Source organism: Silurus meridionalis, chromosome 17 (genome assembly GCF_014805685.1).
Source record: "Silurus meridionalis isolate SWU-2019-XX chromosome 17, ASM1480568v1, whole genome shotgun sequence".
Taxonomy (NCBI): domain Eukaryota; kingdom Metazoa; phylum Chordata; class Actinopteri; order Siluriformes; family Siluridae; genus Silurus; species Silurus meridionalis.
Genome location: NC_060900.1, coordinates 29,471,814 through 29,481,670, shown reverse-complemented (window position 1 = coordinate 29,481,670; position 9,857 = coordinate 29,471,814). Strand labels below are relative to the sequence as shown.

General features: G+C 38.0%; 1 long non-coding RNA gene across 1 annotated transcript; it reads right to left on the bottom strand.

Annotated features, from left to right (window-relative positions):
- Positions 1 to 601: 601 nt before the first annotated feature.
- Positions 602 to 1,163, bottom strand: LOC124399929. The gene is made up of 3 exons (XR_006928294.1): positions 1,116 to 1,163; positions 951 to 1,002; positions 602 to 879 (listed from the first exon to the last, which is right to left on the bottom strand). It is a non-coding gene; the product is annotated as an uncharacterized LOC124399929 (long non-coding RNA).
- Between the last annotated feature and the right edge of the window lie 8,694 nt (positions 1,164 to 9,857).

The following is a 9,857-nucleotide window of genomic DNA, read 5'->3' as shown; positions in this document are numbered from 1 at the left end:
ATAATCCTGTTCTGACCCTGTATAATCCTGTTCTAACCTGTATAATCCTGTTCTGACCCTGTATAATCCTGTTCTAACCCTGTATAATCCTGTTCTAACCTGTATTATCCTGTTCTAACCTGTATAATCCTGTTCTAACCCTGTATAATCCTGTTCTAACCTGTATAATCCTGTTCTAACCTGTATTATCCTGTTCTAACCTGTATAATCCTGTTCTAACCCTGTATAATCCTGTTCTAACCTGTATTATCCTGTTCTAACCTGTATAATCCTGTTCTGACCCTGTATAATCCTGTTCTAACCTGTATAATCCTGTTCTAACCCTGTATAACCCTGTTCTAATCCTGTTCCAACCTGTATAATCCTGTTCTAACCCTGTATAACCCTGTTCTAATCCTGTTCCAACCTGTATAATCCTGTTCTAACCCTGTATAATCCTGTTCTAACCCTGTATAATCCTGTTCTAACCTGTATTATCCTGTTCTAACCTGTATAATCCTGTTCTAACCCTGTATAATCCTGTTCTAACCTGTATTATCCTGTTCTAACCTGTATAATCCTGTTCTGACCCTGTATAATCCTGTTCTAACCTGTATAATCCTGTTCTGACCCTGTATAATCCTGTTCTAACCTGTATAATCCTGTTCTAACCCTGTATAACCCTGTTCTAATCCCGTTCTAACCTGTATAATCCTGTTCTAACCCTGTATAACCCTGTTCTAATCCCGTTCCAACCTGTATTATCCTGTTCTAACCTGTATAATCCTGTTCTAACCTGTATAACCCTGTTCTAATCCTGTTCCAACCTGTATAATCCTGTTCTAACCCTGTATAACCCTGTTCTAATCCTGTTCCAACCTGTATAATCCTGTTCTAACCCTGTATAATCCTGTTCTAATCCCGTTCCAACCTGTATTATCCTGTTCTAACCTGTATAATCCTGTTCTAACCTGTATAACCCTGTTCTAATCCTGTTCCAACCTGTATAATCCTGTTCTAACCCTGTATAACCCTGTTCTAATCCTGTTCCAACCTGTATAATCCTGTTCTAACCCTGTATAATCCTGTTCTAACCCTGTATAATCCTGTTCTAACCTGTATTATCCTGTTCTAACCTGTATAATCCTGTTCTAACCCTGTATAATCCTGTTCTAACCTGTATTATCCTGTTCTAACCTGTATAATCCTGTTCTGACCCTGTATAATCCTGTTCTAACCTGTATAATCCTGTTCTGACCCTGTATAATCCTGTTCTAACCTGTATAATCCTGTTCTAACCCTGTATAACCCTGTTCTAATCCCATTCTAACCTGTATAATCCTGTTCTAACCCTGTATAACCCTGTTCTAATCCCGTTCCAACCTGTATTATCCTGTTCTAACCTGTATAATCCTGTTCTGACCCTGTATAACCCTGTTCTAATCCTGTATAATCCTGTTCTAACCTGCATAATCCTGTTCTAACCCTGTAGAATCCTGTCCTAATCCTGTATAATCCTGTTCTAACCCTGTATAACCCTGTTCTAACCCTGTATAATCCTGTTCTAACCCTGTATAATCCTGTTCTAACCCTGTATAATCCTGTTCTAACCTGTATAATCCTGTTCTAACCTGTATAATCCTGTTCTAATCCTGTATAATCCTGTTCTAATCCTGTTCTAACCCTGTATAATCCTGTTCTAATCCTGTATAATCCTGTTCTAATCCTGTTCTAATCCTGTATAATCCTGTTCTGACCTTGTATAATCCTGTTCTAACCATGTATAATCCTGCTCTGACCCTGTATAATCCTGTTCTAACCCTGTATAATCCTGTTCTAATCCTGTATAATCCTGTTCTGACCCTGTATAATCCTGTTCTGACCCTGTATAATCCTGCTCTGACCCTGTATAATCCTGTTCTGACCCTGTATAATCCTGTTCTAACCTGTATAATCCTGTTCTAACCCTGTATAACCCTGTTCTAATCCTGTTCTAACCTGTATAATCCTGTTCTAACCCTGTATAACCCTGTTCTAATCCCGTTCCAACCTGTATTATCCTGTTCTAACCTGTATAATCCTGTTCTGACCCTGTATAACCCTGTTCTAATCCTGTATAATCCTGTTCTAACCTGCATAATCCTGTTCTAACCCTGTAGAATCCTGTCCTAATCCTGTATAATCCTGTTCTAACCCTGTATAACCCTGTTCTAACCCTGTATAATCCTGTTCTAACCCTGTATAATCCTGTATAATCCTGTTCTAACCCTGTATAATCCTGTTCTAACCTGTATAATCCTGTTCTAACCCTGTATAATCCTGTTCTAACCTGTATAATCCTGTTCTAATCCTGTTCTAATCCTGTATAATCCTGTTCTAACCCTGTATAATCCTGTATAATCCTGTTCTAATCCTGTTCTAATCCTGTATAATCCTGTTCTGACCTTGTATAATCCTGTTCTAACCCTGTATAATCCTGCTCTGACCCTGTATAATCCTGTTCTAACCCTGTATAATCCTGTTCTAATCCTGTATAATCCTGTTCTGACCCTGTATAATCCTGTTCTGACCCTGTATAATCCTGTTCTAACCCTGTATAATCCTGTTCTAATCCTGTTCTAACCCTGTATCATCCTGTTCTAACCTGTATAATCCTGTTCTGACCCTGTATAATCCTGCTCTGACCCTGTATAATCCTGTTCTAATCCTGTTCTAACCCTGTATAATCCTGCTCTAACCCTGTATAATACTGTTCTAATGCTGTATAATCCTGTTCTAACCTGTATAATCCTGTTCTGACCCTGTATAATCCTGTTCTGACCCTGTATAATCCTGCTCTGACCCTGTATAATCCTGCTCTGACCCTGTATAATCCTGCTCTGACCCTGTATAATCCTGCTCTAACCCTGTATAATCCTGTTCTAACCCTGTATAATCCTGTTCTAACCCTGTATAATCCTGCTCTGACCCTGGTGAAGAAGGCCCGGCAGCGTCTGTACCACCTGAGACGCTTAAGGGACTTTACACTACCCTCTCAGGTGCTAAAGACTTTTTACACCTGCACCATTGAGAGCGTTCTGACGGGTAGCATCACTTCCTGGTTCGGGAACAGCACCTTGCAGGACAGGCGAGCCCTCCAGAGGGTGGTGCATTCAGGTGAATGCACCACCCACACCGAGCTCCATAACCTGCTGGACATCTACTGCACGTAGTGCAGGACCAGAGCCAGGAAGATTGTGAAGGACCTCAGCCATCCCAATAATGGACTCTTTTCTCTGTTGTGTTCGGGGAAACGCTTCCGCTCCATGAAAGCGAACACAGAGAGAATGAGGAGGAGCTTCTTCCCGCAGGCCATTCGGAGTTTTAACCAGGAAACACCCAGGATCTAAAAAAACTGGCCCACTCTCTCCATCCATCATCAGAACTTTTTTCCCTGCCCATATCACACTTTTCGTGCTACAACACTTTAGACACTGGACTTGCACAGCACAGTGCACTTTACATTTCATATTTATATATTCTTATTTTTTATACCACACCATTCCGCACAAGGACACTTTATGGACAATCAAAACCATGCATAACTTGTTTATTGTTGATTATTGTTAACTGTTTAACTGCACACTGCCATAAGCATTTTTTTGTATATATATATCTTTATATCCTCATATATTCTTTTTTATATAGTTTTTATACTTTATTTATCTGCCTTCTTTTTCTTATTATATATTTTTATTTTTATTCTCCTTTTCACCCCATTTTATTCCCTCATGCCGGACCGTCGTAAAAAGCATTTCACTGCATGTCGTACCCTGTATGTATGTGTATGTGACAAATAAAATTTGATTTGTATAATCCTGTTCTAACCCTGTATAATACTGTTCTAATCCTGTTCTTACCCTGAATAATCCTGTTCTAATCCTGTATAATCCTGTTCTAACCCTGTATAATACTGTTCTAACCCTGTATAATACTGTTCTAATCCTGTTCTAATCCTGTTCTAACCCTGTATAACCCTGTTCTAACCCTGTTCTTAACCTGTATAATCCTGTTCTAATCCTGTATAATCCTGTATAATCCTGTTCTAACCCTGTATAATACTGTTCTAACCCTGTATAATACTGTTCTAATCCTGTTCTAACCCTGTTCTTAACCTGTATAATCCTGTTCTAATCCTGTATAATCCTGTATAATCCTGTTCTAACCCTGTATAATACTGTTCTAACCCTGTATAATACTGTTCTAATCCTGTTCTAACCCTGTATAATCCTGTTCTAATCCTGTATAATCCTGTTCTAACCCTGTATAATACTGTTCTAACCCTGTATAATACTGTTCTAACCCTGTATAATACTGTTCTAACCCTGTATAATACTGTTCTTACCCTGAATAATCCTGTTCTAATCCTGTATAATCCTGTTCTAACCCTGTATAATACTGTTCTAACCCTGTATAATACTGTTCTAACCCTGTAAAATACTGTTCTAATCCTGTTCTAACCCTGTATAACCCTGTTCTAACCCTGTTCTTACCCTGAATAATCCTGTTCTAATCCTGTATAATCCTGTTCTAACCCTGTATAATACTGTTCTAACCCTGTATAATACTGTTCTAATCCTGTTCTAACCCTGTATAATCCTGTTCTAATCCTGTTCTTACCCTGTATAATCCTGTTCTAATCCTGTATAATCCTGTTCTAACCCTGTATAATACTGTTCTAATCCTGTTCTAACCCTGTATAATACTGTTCTAACCCTGTTCTAACCCTGTATAATACTGTTCTAACCCTGTTCTAATCCTGTATAATCCTGTTCTAATCCTGTTTTAACCCTGTATAATCCTGTTCTAACCCTGTTCTAACCCTGTATAATCCTGTTCTAACCCTGTATAATCTTGTTCTAGTCCTGTTCTAACCCTGTATAATCCTGTTCTAGTCCTGTTCTAACCCTGTATAATCCTGTTCTAACCCTGTTCTAACCATGTATAATCCTGTTCTAACCCTGTTCTAATCCTGTTCTAACCCTGTATAATCCTGTTCTAATCCTGTTCTAACCCTGTATAATCCTGTTCTAACCCTGTATAATACTGTTCTAATCCTGTTCTAACCCTGTATAATCCTGTTCTAACCCTGTATAATCCTGTTCTAACCCTGTATAATACTGTTCTAATCCTTTTCTAACCCTGTATAATACTGTTCTAACCCTGTATAATCCTGTTCTAACCCTGTATAATACTGTTCTAATCCTGTTCTAACCCTGTATAATCCTGTTCTAACCCTGTATAATACTGTTCTAATCCTGTTCTAACCCTGTATAATCCTGTTCTTACCCTGTATAATACTGTTCTAACCCTGTATAATCCTGTTCTTATCCTGTATAATCCTGTTTTAACCCTGTATAATCCTGTTCTTATCCTGTATAATCCTGTTCTAACCCTGTATAATCCTGTTCTAACCCTGTATAATCCTGTTCTAACCCTGTATAATCCTGTTTTAACCCTGTATAATCCTGTTCTTATCCTCTATAATCCTGTTCTAACCTGCATAATCCTGTTCTAATCCTGTTCTAGTCCTGTTCTAACCCTGTATAATCCTGTTCTAACCCTGTATAACCCTGTTCTAACCCTGTAAAATACTGTTCTAATCCTGTTCTAACCTGCATAATCCTGTTCTGACCCTGTATAATCCTGCTCTGACCCTGTATAACCCTGTTCTAATCCTGTTCTTACCCTGTATAATCCTGTTCTAACCTGTATAATCCTGTTCTAACCCTGTATCATCCTGTTCTAACCCTGTATAATCCTGTTCTAACCCTGTATAATCCTGTTCTAATCCTGTATAATCCTGTTCTAACCCTGTATAATCCTGTTCTAATCCTGTTCTTACCCTGTATAATCCTGTTCTAACCATGTATAATCCTGTTCTAACCTGTTCTAACCCTGTATAATCCTGTTCTAGTCCTGTTCTAACCCTGTATAATCCTGTTCTAACCTGTATAATCCTGTTCTAACCCTGTAAAATACTGTTCTAACCTGCATAATCCTGTTCTAACCCTGTTCTAATCCTGTATAATCCTGTTCTAACCCTGTTCTAACCCTGTATCATCCTGTTCTAACCTGTTCTAACCTGTATAATCCTGTTCTAACCCTGTATAATCCTGTTCTAACCCTGTATCATCCTGTTCTAACCTGTATAATCCTGTTCTAATCCTGTTCTAACCCTGTATAATCCTGTTATAACCCTGTATAATCCTGTTCTAATCCTGTATAATCCTGTATAATCCTGTTCTTATCCTGTTCTAACCATGTATAATCCTGTTTTAACCCTGTATAATCTGTTCTAACCCTGTTCTAATCCTGTATAATCCTGTTCTAACCCTGTATAATACTGTTCTAACCTGTTCTAACCTGTTCTAACCCTGTATAATCCTGTTCTGACCTTGTATAATCCTGTATAATCCTGTTCTAATCCTGTTCTAACCCTGTATAATACTGTTCTAATCCTGTTCTAACCCTGTATAATCCTGTTCTAATCCTGTATAATCCTGTTCTAATCCTGTATAATCCTGTTCTAACCCTGTATAATCCTGTTCTAATCCTGTTCTTACCCTGTATAATCCTGTTCTAACCCTGTATAATCCTGTTCTAACCTGTTCTAACCCTGTATAATCCTGTTCTAGTCCTGTTCTAACCCTGTATAATCCTGTTCTAACCTGTATAATCCTGTTCTAACCCTGTAAAATACTGTTCTAACCTGTATAATCCTGTTCTAACCCTGTTCTAATCCTGTATAATCCTGTTCTAACCCTGTTCTAACCTGTATAATCCTGTTCTAACCTGTTCTAACCCTGTATAATCCTGTTCTAACCCTGTATAATCCTGTTCTAACCTGTATAATCCTGTTCTAACCTGTATAATCCTGTTCTAACCTGTTCTAACCCTGTATAATCCTGTTATAACCCTGTATAACCCTGTTCTAATCCTGTATAATCCTGTATAATCCTGTTCTTATCCTGTTCTAACCCTGTATAACCCTGTTCTAATCCTGTTCTAACCCTGTTCTAATCCTGTATAATCCTGTTCTAACCCTGTAAAATACTGTTCTAACCTGTATAATCCTGTTCTAACCCTGTATAATCCTGTTCTGACCCTGTATAATCCTGTATAATCCTGTTCTAACCCTGTTCTAACCCTGTATAATCCTGTTCTAATCCTGTTCTAACCCTGTATAATCCTGTTCTAATCCTGTATAATCCTGTTCTAACCTTTTGTAAACTAATGTAACATAAAAGCAACAGCTTCTTTGGCCAAGTAGAATAAAATAAAAGAAATTTAAGATTCTTTTAAGAATTATTACATTAATGTGTATATTTTCCATTAAGATGTATAGTGTATTTGTGGCAGTGAGGATGATACAAATGATAATTTTCACCTTCTTCTGAATCAGGAATATTTAAAATACTATAGAATCACTATTGTGACTTTGTGTATTGTTAAACACTAGCCCTACATAACACTACAGTACAACTGTAGAACACAATGGGGAACAGGGAGATGGTGAACAGGATTAAGAGTAGAGATATGATGGAGATCAAGAAGATGACCAAGAATAGGCTGGAAATGTACAGGAGCCTTGTTATGATGAATATCAGGATTAATCGCAGTTTATACGTTTTGTTGTTTTATTCATTTTTATTTTGTAGGAAAACTAAATAATAGATGTGTGTGTGTGTGTGTGTGTGTGTGTGTGTGTGTGTGTGTGTTGGAGCTGAATAAAGCTCAGGTGTAAAAAGTGAATTGTTGGTATGTTCTGTAATTAAACCGCAAACTAATTTCCTTACCTAAGTATTATTGATAATGTGATGTTTATGTGGATTTTGGAGGTAAAGTTTAACAAATATTTTTATTAAAGTCTATAATTATACACTCTTTACTTCCCTATTCACTGTAAGAGACACTGAAGCGGAGCAGATTTTTCATTTACACTCACAGGTGTCACTTGTGTGTGTGTGTGTGTGTGTGTATGTGTGTGTGTGGGTGGGTGTGTGTGTGGTGCCCTTTTTCAATCACATCACTTTTATAACTGGTTAATTATGCATCTAGGAACTTAGAACAGAAATTAACCATCATTTATAATTTATCAAATTACAGTGGAACCCACTTATCTCGACCTCAGTTAACTCGCCAGCCCTATTAGGTCGACGTTTTTGAAGTGGAACTGCCAAATTCTCGCTTTGTCTTAGCATTTTGAATCAGTTATGTCGATTCTTTTATGCCGACGAACCCTAATATCTCGAGCACAAGGGAGGCAAATTTGCCACTTAACGTCGGTTATCTCAATCCGCATGACCGTATTTTCGCGTATATAAGACGCGTCCTATAGAAATTTTTACATCCCCCTCACCCAGGGTGCATCTTATATACGCGAAAATACGGCAGTGAGACGGCACTGTGCAGCCGCAAAAGAACTCGCGGAAGTGGTGGAAAAATCAAGCCTTACAGATGCTACAGGTGTAGGACACTTTTCAGAGCTGTGTGTCAGAGTGAAATGACTCGAGAATTTAATGTTGACACTGGTTAGCTTTTTGTAAAATTGAACTACACCCCGCACATTTTTTGTGATTTTCTGAGCGATCTGTGTGTTTGTAATGTTGGAGAATATAATAAAGGTTTGTTTTGAGAATCGACGGTGGTTTGTATTGTATACTGGTAAATCTCTGCTGTTAGTTGGTGTACATATGCCTTTTGGTGTAAACAAACATGTATGTACATTTTTATAGCATGCCTTAATCAAAGAAATTGCGGCAACGCATAAAAAAAATCTCCAAAAACACGTGCATGCACATTCTCATTTATTAACGTACATCATGTTCATAAAGAAATTTCAAGCATGTTAATATATTGCCGCTATATTGTTTTTCGTTTATCTCTATCATCGGTTATCTCAACGCTTTTTGGCATCCCCTACGCCGTCGACATAACCAGGTTCCACTGTACAATGAAAATTCTAACATTTGATGTCACCAGTCTGTCGCTATGCTCTTTCTTTGTTATCTTTTCTATTCTGACTGAGAAACTACAAATAAGTGTAAACTTCTCTATCTTTATTACATAAATGTTTGCATACAGTTCCGGTTTGATTAAATGTCTGATTAAAATCTCACAGTATCTCTACTTGAACCGTGTAATAAATGGAACTCTGCAGTATTAAGGTTCCATTTGCAAATCGTTTACATTTAATTTAATGTTTATTTTAATTGCACTTTTAACAATGAAAATTGTTTCAGAGCAGATTTACACAGACAAGAAAGTTAATGTCACTGTGCAGTTTGGACTCCGGCAAAACTCGATAGGGCCAGTATAGCTAAAAGGGAGAACCAGAAGGTAACACCAACATGAGGATCTCTGGGATAAGAGATGACCCACCACACCATTGTCAACAAACCTGAGTGAACGTGTGAAAGTGAGGAGACAACAGCATCCAAATATCCCAGTTCACCAAACACTCCATATCCATGATCCCTCCAGATCTGCTCCTTTACCTCATAAACACCTACTGACTAAAGACTCGGGAAGGTTGTTCCATAACTGTGGGGTTTATAAGAGAAACATCTGCCCCCTGCTGGAGTCTTCATTATTTGAGGGACCAACAAATAGCCTGCACCTTTTGATCTAAGTAGGCGTGGAGGATCATCCTGGTACAGAAGTTCACTCAGATACTGCAGCATGAGAGCGTTAAGTGCTTTATACGTCAGTAGTAGTATTTTATAATCAGTGTGAGATGTAATTGGGAGCAGTGTAGATGATTAAAACAGGGCTGATGTGCTCATATTTTCTAGATCTAGTGAGGACTCTTGCTGCTGCATTCTGAACTAACTGAA